This window comes from Hyla sarda, chromosome 7 (assembly GCF_029499605.1).
Source record: "Hyla sarda isolate aHylSar1 chromosome 7, aHylSar1.hap1, whole genome shotgun sequence".
NCBI lineage: Eukaryota > Metazoa > Chordata > Amphibia > Anura > Hylidae > Hyla > Hyla sarda.
Genome location: NC_079195.1, coordinates 63,062,450 through 63,073,405, shown reverse-complemented (window position 1 = coordinate 63,073,405; position 10,956 = coordinate 63,062,450). Strand labels below are relative to the sequence as shown.

General features: G+C 39.0%; 1 protein-coding gene across 1 annotated transcript in view; it reads left to right on the top strand.

Moving 5' to 3' along the window:
• Positions 1 to 2,826: 2,826 nt before the first annotated feature.
• The window catches only part of LOC130281739 (heparan sulfate glucosamine 3-O-sulfotransferase 1-like), a 168,948-nt gene continuing 160,818 nt past the window's right edge, over positions 2,827 to 10,956 (top strand). Inside the window, exon 1 of the mRNA XM_056529318.1 lies at positions 2,827 to 3,323. The gene's annotated coding sequence lies outside the window, so the exon portion shown is untranslated. The remainder of the gene's footprint in view (positions 3,324 to 10,956) is intronic.

Sequence of the window (10,956 nt, the reverse complement as noted above, 5' to 3'; positions counted from 1 at the left end):
GGACTTATTGTCCAAAGGGAGTAAACATGACTTATCCCAATTTATACTAGATCCAGAATAACAACCAAACTCCTCTACTTCCCCTACTACCCTTGGGACATTCTGAATCGGATCTCTAATAAACAAGACCACATCGTCCGCATAAAGGAGAATTTTTTTCCCCTTCCCCTTTCAATTTAAAAACTTCAAGACACTTATTGTTCCTTATCCTCCACGCCAATGGCTCCAAGAAGAGGGCAAATGGCATGGGGGACAAGGGACACCCTTGTCTGTTTCCCCTCCCCAGTTGGAAGCTTTCTGTCAATTCTCCATTAATATCTATCCTGGCCGTGGGTGAACTATAAATGGTTTGGACCCCTTGCATAAATTCTTTCCCCAAATTAAATGCTTTCAATACTTTAAAGAGGAATCCCCACTCCACCCTGTCGAAAGCTTTATTCGCGTTGAGCGACAGTATGGAGCCCCTTCCCTTCTATCTGTATAGAAACCGGTCTCAGCCGCGCTGCTCTGGAACCACCTCACCGAGGATGGACCCAGAAGGCCCTGCAGGCACTTACTTAGGTCCTGTGCGCCACGCTCCTCCTTCCCTTCACCGGCCGCTGGCCAATTATGGTCTCCGACGTCCAGACCCACCAGAACACCTCCACCACGGGACGGGTCCTACGTCATCCCATCATGTGATCCCCCAGGTGCCTATATGTTTGTTTGTTTGTAGACTGGAGCCATTGAGACACACTGGTCTATTTAGGAGCTGCAGACAGAAAATGGTAAAGTATTTTGAAACATGGACTATCAGAGTAATAAATAAATGATTTGAAATGTGGACTTAAAATGGCACTGCCAGATTAAGGGTACATTCACACGTACAGTATCCTGCACAGATTTGATGCAAACTGCAAATTAGTTTATATTAAAATCTGCAGCAAAAAATCCTGCACATCAAATCCTATGCATCAAATCTGCGCAGGACACTATACGTGTGAACGTACTCTAAAAAACATTTTATATCTTGTACTTCTTGGCAAACCATTAACCTTTCTAATATACTTCTGTAATGTCTGTTTTTGTGTTTTTGTATTTTTCTGTTTAGGTGTCTATTCAGACACTAGGTTTGTGCCAATATCAGTTTTATTTGCTATTCCCCCTGGCTAACTCAGGTGAGGTGGGGATATTTAAACTCGAGCTCTCATGCACTCTGTGCTGGTTATTTGGGCATTTGTGCATTACTCTGGCTTTATCAAGCACTTTCTATTTATCTTGTAATATTTCTGAGTTGTTACCATGGTTAATAGTCTTGTTTATTGTAGATTTTAGTCTGAAGTACTATTGTCTGTTTTTAGGATTATTGTATGTCTGTTCTGCTTTACCTTGTGATATATTTGTTTGGTCCAGTGTTCCGTGTATTATATTTCTGTTTCCTTCTAGGACAGTATTCTGATCATATGCTAGAGTGTGTCCACTGGCTAGAAGTCTTTTTGGAGTTATTGCTGTCCACTCCTTTTGTGGAGTGGGGTGTCCAGTTCTGTGTCCCAGTGTGAACAGTGTTCTGTTTTGTTGACCTCACCTGGGTAATATTTTACATTCATTTCATTTGTTCATCCCTGTATTTCCTGGTTTTTGCTGTATACTTATTCCATGCATATTCTTGTTCATTTATTCATATTTGCCATTTATCTGGATTTCGGTTCTGAACTGTTTGTTAGTACAAACAGGGCAGAATATAGTGTATGTTTATATTCTGTCTGGCATACCTTGTTGTGTGGTTGTTTTCCCGTTCTTTTTCTGGCCTTTGACCGACTATGTATATTATTTATTTTTTCGCCCACTACACTTTAGTGCAGAGAGGGACTAGCTCCAAGTTGCCGATCCACCATTTAGAGTGAATGGTCAAGTAGGTAGGGAATGTGTTTCTAGGGACAACTTAGGGCTTACTCTCCCTTTACACCCCCGGTCATGACAACTTCATAAGAAAATTGTATTACCTTTTTATAGAATTGTGGCTTATAAAATAGACCACTAGGGGTCCTCATACCATCCAGAACATATTCCTGTCCATCTGCAGTGTCATCTTTGTCCAAGCTGAAGCACAGGCTGGCAAAAAGTCCAGTAAGTGAGGGCGGGACGAGCACTCCTCTGTGCTCACTCCTATCCTTTTAGACATCCACCTGAACACAGAGAGTAGGTGGTTACAGAGCAGCCTGCAGTGACGGGATGAAAAGACCCAGCACAGCACAGAACACTCAAGGAAAAAGAGAAGTCACGCACAGTGAGGACAAGGGCCAGAGATGCCACCTCCAGAGCGCAGGGTGAAAAACCAAGTGAGCAACAGGTAGAAGGTATTTGTGAGAAAAATATATTTGCTTAACACATATATGTACATGATCAGGATTAGCTACTACGTAGCATAACTTGTTTTTTGAGGGGAGGGGGGATTTGACAGGTCATTTTTAACCTATAACAAAATATGTGAGCACTATGTAATGGTATAAAAATAATAGTTAAAATAATGGTTAATAAATAAGCACACGAGTACACCAGCTATTTAATGGCTTATTTACACGCAGTGCCAGTTATGAAGAGAGCCCTGTATATACTATTGTAATGACTGCTCTCCATCTGCTAGCAAACATCTTGCATCTTTCCCATCCTGATGTAAATGAATGTATCCTATCCCCTCCCTACAACACTGACTAGCCTGAAAAACACATCTCTCCTACCTGCAGGGTACTTCTAGAATTTCTTCTACATACTGTAGGATTTGCTTCTGTAGAGAGCAAGCTAGCAGGCTAAATATCTCATCACCAATAAGAAAACAATGCTGTCTGGCCAATAGGGAGCTCCTAATTTCTCCAATCAGGCATTGCAATCCATCACAACTCCTGCTGAACTGGTTAACAGCTTCAATTGCCCTGGTAATATCCAGCAGCTGAGTGTGCAGTGTGAGGAGCTGCTGCTGCTGCCACTTTCCTCTATGAGCTTGTGAGAAGCAAAGGAGATGATGAATTCAGAGGAGAACGAAGCTTTTAGTGAATTGGTTTCTGCTGCTGCTCCCTTTATTATTCCTCCCAAGACCCTTCCTCTGTTCTTTTTCTTCTCCTACTCCTCTGGTCATTGGGACTGATTCATAAGTCATGAGATGGATGCTGGTCATACATTGCTGTGGAGCAAGACTCACAGTAGAAGAGGACAGTGACTGAGATCCCAACAGTTTGGCAGCTTCCTCCTCTCTTGTCACATTTCTGTCCCTCTCTCTCTGGAAACACAAAAAAGCTGGGACACTTAGTTCATCACAGCCTGGTTCCCTCTACATGGCTCTATCAGAGGTACAGTACTCTCTCTGACATAGACAGCACTGCTAGCTGATGGGGATACTTTGTATCACTCTATCACTGTCTTTCCATCTTTCTCTCTCTCTCTAGATGTATTAGTGAGAAATTATAAATATTTACTATTGTCAGGATAGTATGTTTACTGTTGTGAAGATGATATAAATATTTACAATTGTCAAGATAATATAAATATTTACAATTGTCAGGATAGTATAAAATATTTACTATTGGGAAGATGATATAAATATTTACATTATTGTGAAGATGAAGATAATATACATATCTACTATTGTCAGGATAATGTAAATGTTGACTATTGTGAGTTAACTTGTTATCTGCAGCTGTATGACTATCTTAAAGCAGCATATCCCCATTAGGGGTCCTATACGGTACAAGAGACTTTTATATCCCAGGCATATTGCAATGATATGTTTATGGTATTGCATTGCAATAATGTGCTGTAATACAGTATTCATACATTATGTAGACATTCTATTGTCAGATCACTAGTGAGTTGTGTGATCTGACCTGAATTGTAAGCATTACTTTATGGCAGTGTTTTTTCGAACAGTGTGTCTCCAGCTGTTGCAAAACTACAACTCCCAGCATGCCCGGACAGCCTTCGGCTGTCCGGTCATGCTGGAAGTTGTAGTTTTGTAACAGCTGGAGACACACTGTTTGAAGAACACTGCTCAGTATGGCAGCTGGAACAGGTAAACTTCTCTATGGGACATTTACTGACACTAAGGGGGGGGGGGGTAATGAATAAAAAAAAAAAAAAAAATAATAATTATATATATTTAAATAAAATATAGTCTATTGCTTTAAGCATTGACCAAATGCTTAGTAATGGGGATGGTAGTATATTACTGGGATACGCTAGAAGTAAGGCAATGTATAGTGAACTTTATTTTAGATCTATCTATCATCTCAAAACTTGCACCAATATCTTTTGCAATTTTTGTCCCCATCTGGGCTCACGATCTACTTGAATAGGAAAAAGAGACGTGTGTGTGTGTATGTGTATATAGATATATATATATATATATATATATATATATATATATATATATATATATATATATATATATTACATATATTGTGCAGATAAGATTTGCACCCATGATGACCACATTGTTCAAAGATCGTTCTAAACAGAGAAAATCTATCTATCTCTATCCACATTATTAGTACTTTCTTTGGTTTCTGGTATTTTGAATACTAGATTCATATATGCCAAGAAGACCCTGTCTATATGGGGCACCAAGAGTTATGTGTACACTTATGACTTGTTTCTATGGCAATTTTAAATTCAGGACACAAAATGTATCCCATCTGTGCAATGTAATGGTGCATGGCATAAGGAGGAGAACGTCACATATGAGACCCCTTATTGCAATTATGTTTTGTACTTTTCCTATTTAAAAAAAATAAAATAAAAATGTCTGTGCCCAGTCTATAAATGTGGGACCTTAGTCACACACAACCGCTCTTGGAAAATTGTCCAATTATTTTCTAGCTCCGTCACTTTAATATGAATTTCGAGTGTATACATATACAGTGTAGTAATACAATGTATCAGCATTGACCTGTATTTGACTTTGCAAAGTTTTTGCCATCTTACCTTCTAACTTATTTATTTACTCCATGTTACATGTGGTCAAACATGATTCAGATTAGTATAACTGTATATGATTTGCTGTAGACCACTGTGTAAGTGCTTACTCCAGACGTTCTGTAGTCCCCCAGACCCTATAATGGGGGGGTTTTAAGAAAAGAGCACCCAATTTTTTATTTCATTTTTTTTTTATCTTAGTATCTTCTAATAAGTTTTATGCACTGTAAATTTTATTTAAAAATATAAAACATTACAATAACAATACAAACAATATACACCTGTACAGTATACACTATAAACACCCTCTTGGTCCAGAGGTTAAAAAAAATAATAGATCACTTATGTCTCGTGTCTGATTTAAATGGCACTGTTTTTGGAGAGAAAAGCAGACCCTATTAAGTGTTTACTATGCGTTTCGTTCCTATTTGATTCACATTACATGATTCATAGGAGCGCTAATGGTTTCCATCAGAAATAATAAGCATGAGAAACTGTGTATGCATCGGGGACATTGCTATATATGTTCATAGCACACGTAATATGGTCCATTAATTCCCAGCAGTGGGTTTTGAGCATTTGATGCTATATGTGCACATAGGAGCCGTGAGTCTCCCAGGTCTGACTTACCTGAACCGCTGAAGAAAAATGCCCAGTTTGACACATTCTGTTTAATGTTGTGAAACAAGCGCCTTTCTCTAACCTCCCAGTTTTCCTCATTATGTATCATAAAGTGGAGCAGAGACATTTTTCCTCCACAGTATGAAATTGAAATGTCTGTCTGTTGTATTATGGAATAAAAGCAGGTCAGTACAACAGGGCATCTTTAGTATATTAAGGTAGTAAATGGCAGAACTGACTAAGTTCACTGTAGTGGACATATTATACTGCTTTTCTGCTTTCATTCCCTCATATATATAATTTTTTTCGAGCTCTTAATGGAATAAACATCCATTATTTTTTTTTTTTATTCCATTATTATGTTATAAACAGAAGGCCGCACCACAATTGCTGCCTAGTTCAATTATTTTAATAGAAGTCATTGAGTTTTCTACTTCTGGAGTCATGTTTGGTCTAATAATAATAAGGTAAAATTAGACCAGACGGTGACAATGGCCAATGGCAGCCATAATAGTTGGGATAGAGGTTGTCATACAACTTTCCATAAACCCTGAATGACACATGAAATTCAAGTAAATGAGCTATTTTAGTGACATAAATGTATGGAAATATTAAAACTATTTCAGATGCACTTAACACAGTGTAACGGGAAGTTGCCAAACTAGCAATCCCTTAAAGAGTACCTGTCACCAAATAAACTGTTCTAAACTAACCCAGGCTATGTTCCCTAACTATTCCTAACACTCCTCCCACCCTTCAAAACATTTTCTGAGCTTTAAAAAGTTGTGTATCATACCTTTCTTCTTGTTCACATAGTGCCATCTCATAGCAGGAGAAAGTGGGCGTTTCCCAGCAGACATGACATCACTGAAGCCTGCTGGGGGATCACTTCTGCCCTCACATTGTTGCAGTCCTGTGATGAATAGAAGACCTCAAGCTCTGTGCACCTTTTAGTCTGTGTATCTTTTAGTGAGGCTCTTTGCAGCTTTCAGTCTGTGCAGCCGTCAGTGAGGCTCTTTGCAGCTGTCAATCAAGCTCAGTGCAGAGAAACACCTCCTGAGTTTGGTCTCCTGCCATTACAAGCAGGAGACCAAAATCTGAGATTTTGAACAGACGGAATGTGTTCTGGCCAAGAAGGGAGACCCCTGGTGGCCAGTCGTATACAGCAGAAAAGCTAACATAAAACATTTTTGAGTGTTAGGCTCAGTTCACACATGGTATTCTGTTCAGTATTTTTAGCCAAAATCAGAAGTGGAATACAGATAAAACTGTAATGGAAAGATTAACAACATATTCAATATTTTTGGACCACTTGTGGTTTGGGATAAAAAAAAAAATACTGACCAAATTGGTACTGGAAAAAAGCACAATAGGACATTAAATTAGTGCATTTTTTTTTTTTGCACCTTTCTTAAAGGGGTTATCCAGGAATTGAAAAACAGACCTATTTTCTTTCAAAGACCGCTCCCTGTCCTCAACTTTGGGTGTGGTATTACAACTTGGCTCCATTCACTTCAATGGAACTGAGCTGCAAAACCACACCCAACCTGGAGACAGACATGGAGCAGTCTTTGAAATAAATTTTCGATACCTGGATAACCCCTTTAAGTCTCATTCATATGGTAAAACTGCTTTAGGTCAGTGTGTTTCCCAACCAGTGTCCTTCCTGCAGCTGTTGAAAAACTACAACTGGAGTTGGGAAACACTGTCTTATGCATATGGGATAACCAGTATAGGAATATGCCTTATGGTGTGCCACCATATAGGGTTCAAAAGTACAGAGCCATAATACCGTCATGTGATGAGCCTTAAAGTGGTTATCCAGGAATCGAAAAACAGATTTCTTTCAAAGACCGCTCCCTGTCTGTCTCCAGGCTGGGTGTGATTTTGCAGCTCAGTTCCATTGAAGTGAATGGAGCCAAATTGTAATATCACACCCAAAGTTGAGACAGACAGGGAGCGGTCCTTGAAAGAAAATTGGTCTGTTTTTCGATTCAAGGATAACCCCTTTAAACTTATGCTTCCTAATTTATGAGTACCCTTTTTATTCTTGTGGTGGTGGGGGAGAGTTGTAAAGTGCACAAACTTTGATGTATAAGCCTGCCCTAAAATGTTCATGTGTTCTAACTTCTAATTAAAGAAATACATAGAAAGAAAGCTCCTGTAGCAGCTTTCAGTTTCTCTTAGAAATGAAATCTTAGCTTTAGTACTAGGTTGCAATGCCATGTCACCCATTTTTAAAGCATGCACTAGCTGTTCTCTGCATCTGCCTGCCGGTCAGTTAAATCATACTTTATAAAGATCTATGTCCAGTAGCAGGATGTTTAAAACTCCTGGGCAATCTCCACAGTCCGAGAGTAAAAAGATCACATAAACTGTAAGTCCCATAGATTTGCATTCCAAGACTTCTCCTGATCATGGTACTCTCAGGCTGCAGAGGTATCCTTGAACTCCAAAATATTTCTTTTTGACATTTTAAGAAAGACGTGTAACAAGTTTAGTCGAAATATCTCCAGCCATACTGTACATATACACACTTAGTAGATATGTATGTACAGTGGTCCCTTAAGTTACGTTATGAATTGGTTCCAGGATGACCATTGTATGTTGAGACCATAACTCCATGGAAACCTGGTAATTGGTTCTGAACCCTTAAAAATGTCATCCAAAAAACAGGAAAAAGTGAGGACTAAAGAAAAATAAGTAGATAACTAATACAGATAAAGCAAGTCCTTACATATAAAAGTAAGAAATATCTTCTAGAAGCTGTAAATCACTATTTATGTAGTGGACAGGAGCTTCTTCAGGGCCCTGTACAGTACATGCAATGTCCCGAAAAAAAGTAAAATGGAGCCGCCCTTACTTGATGTCCAGAAGCAGCTAATCCTGGCACAAGTAAAGAGTAGTACCTCCCTGTACTGTAGGGAGGCGCTACCAGAAACCAGTCAGTGCATACACTTCAGTAATACAGGGGCTTTACCAGTGAAATATCCATTCTGATTGGTCGGTTCTTCCAGCCATTGACATGTCTCACACATCTGGACTTTCGGTAGCATTGTATGTTGAGTCTGGTTTCAAGTTACAATGAAAAGGACATTGGATGTAAATAATATTGTAACCCGAAGCACGTGTAAGGGTGCATGCACACCACGTTTTTGCAATACAGTTCCCGTATACGTTTTCTATGGGAAAACCGTATGGAACCGTATTGAAAACCGTATGCATTGACTCTCCATTGAAAACCGTATGCCAAAAGATGCATCAGGTTGTGTCCGTTTTGGGTTTTGTCAGTTTTTTTCCCGTACCCAAAACCGTAGCTTACCACAGTTTTTGGTCCAGGTGAAAAACTCTATTAAACCGTATACGTTTTTTTTTAAACATGGGAGTCAATGGGAACTGTACAGAACTGTATATGCGTACGGTTCCATCCAGTTTTCACCATATGGTTTTTGACTTTGCACAGTTTTTTTTTCTTGGAATCTCAATCAAATAAGTGAAACTTTATTCAAAATGGAGTGAAAAGTTAAAAACGTAAAAGTTTTTTACTTAACCCCTTCAGGACGGAGCCCATTTTGGCCTTAAGGACCGGAGCGTTTTTTGCACATCTGACCACTGTCACTTTAAACATTAATAACTCTGGAATGCTTATAGTTATCATTCTGATTCCGAGATTGTTTTTTCGTGACATATTCTACTTTAACATAGTGGTAAATTTTTGTCGATACTTGCATCCTTTCTTGGTGAAAAATCCGTAAATTTGATGAAAAATTTGAAAATTTAGCATTTTTCTAACTTTGAAGCTCTCTACTTGTAAGGAAAATGGATATTACAAATACATTTTTTTTTTGGTTCACATATACAATATGTCTACTTTATGTTTGCATCATAAAATTGACGTGTTTTTACTTTTGGAAGACACCAGAGGGCTTCGAAGTTCAGCAGCAATTTTCCGATTTTTCACAAAATTTTCAAACTCAGTATTTTTCAGGGACCAGTTCAGGTTTGAAGTGGATTTGAAGGGTCTTCATATTAGAAATAACCCATAAATGACCCCATTATAAAAACTACACCCCCCAAAGTATTCAAAATGACATTCAGTCAGCGTTTTAACCCTTTAGGTGTTTCACATGAATAGCAGCAAAGTGAAGGAGAAAATTCACAATCTTCATTTTTTATACTCACATGTTCTTGTAGACCCAATTTTTGAATTTTTACAAGGGATAAAAGGACAAAATTTTTACTTGTATTTGTAGCCCAATTTCTCTCGAGTAAGCACATACCTCATATGTCTATGTAAAGTGTTCGGCGGGCGCAGTAGAGGGCTCAGAAGGGAAGGAGCGACAAGGGGATTTTGGAGAGTACGTTTTTCTGAAATGGTTTTTGGGGGGCATGTTACCTTTAGGAAGCCCTTATGGTGCCAGAACAGCAAAAAAAAAACACATGGCATACCATTTTGGAAACTAGACCCCTCGGGGAATGTAACATGGGATAAAGTGAACCTTAATACCCCACAGGTGTTTCACGACTTTTGCAAATGTAAAAAAACAAAAACAAATTTTACCTAAAATGCTTGTTTTCCCAAAAAAATTTTATTTTTAAAAAGGGTAATAGCAGAAAATACCCCTAAAAATTTGAAGCCCAATTTCTCCCGATTCAGAAAACACCCCATATGGGGGTGAAAAGTGCTCTGCTGGCGCACTACAGGTCTCGGAAGAGAAGGAGTCACATTTGGCTTTTTGAACGCAAATTTTGCTCTGGGGGCATGCCGCATTTAGGAAGCCCCTATGGTGCCAGAACAGCAAAAAAAAAACACATGGCATACCATTTTGGAAACTAGACCCCTCGGGGAACGTAACAAGGGGTTAAGTGAACCTTTATACCCCACAGGTGTTTCACGACTTTTGCATATGTAAAAAAAAAATTTTTTTTTTACCTAAAATGCTTGGTTTCCCAAAAATTTTACATTTTTTAAAAGGGTAAAAGCAGAAAATACCCCCCAAAATTTGTAACACAATTTCTCCCGAGTACGGCAATACCCCATATGTGTCTCTAAACTGTTGCCTTGAAATACAACAGGGCTCCAAAGTGAGAGCGCCATGCGCATTTGAGGCCTAAATTAGGGACTTGCATAGGGGTGGACATAGGGGTATTCTATGCCAGTGATTCCCAAACAGGGTGCCTCCAGCTGTTGCAAAACTCCCAACGGCTGTCCGACAATACTGGGAGTTGTTTTGCAACAGCTGGAGGCTCCGTTCTGGAAACAGTGGCGTACCAGACGTTTTTCATTTTTATTGGGGAGGGGAGGGGGGCTGTGTAGGGGTATGTGTATATGTAGTGTTTTTTATTTTTTATTTTATTTTTTGTGGTAGTGTAGTGTAGTGTAGTGTAGTG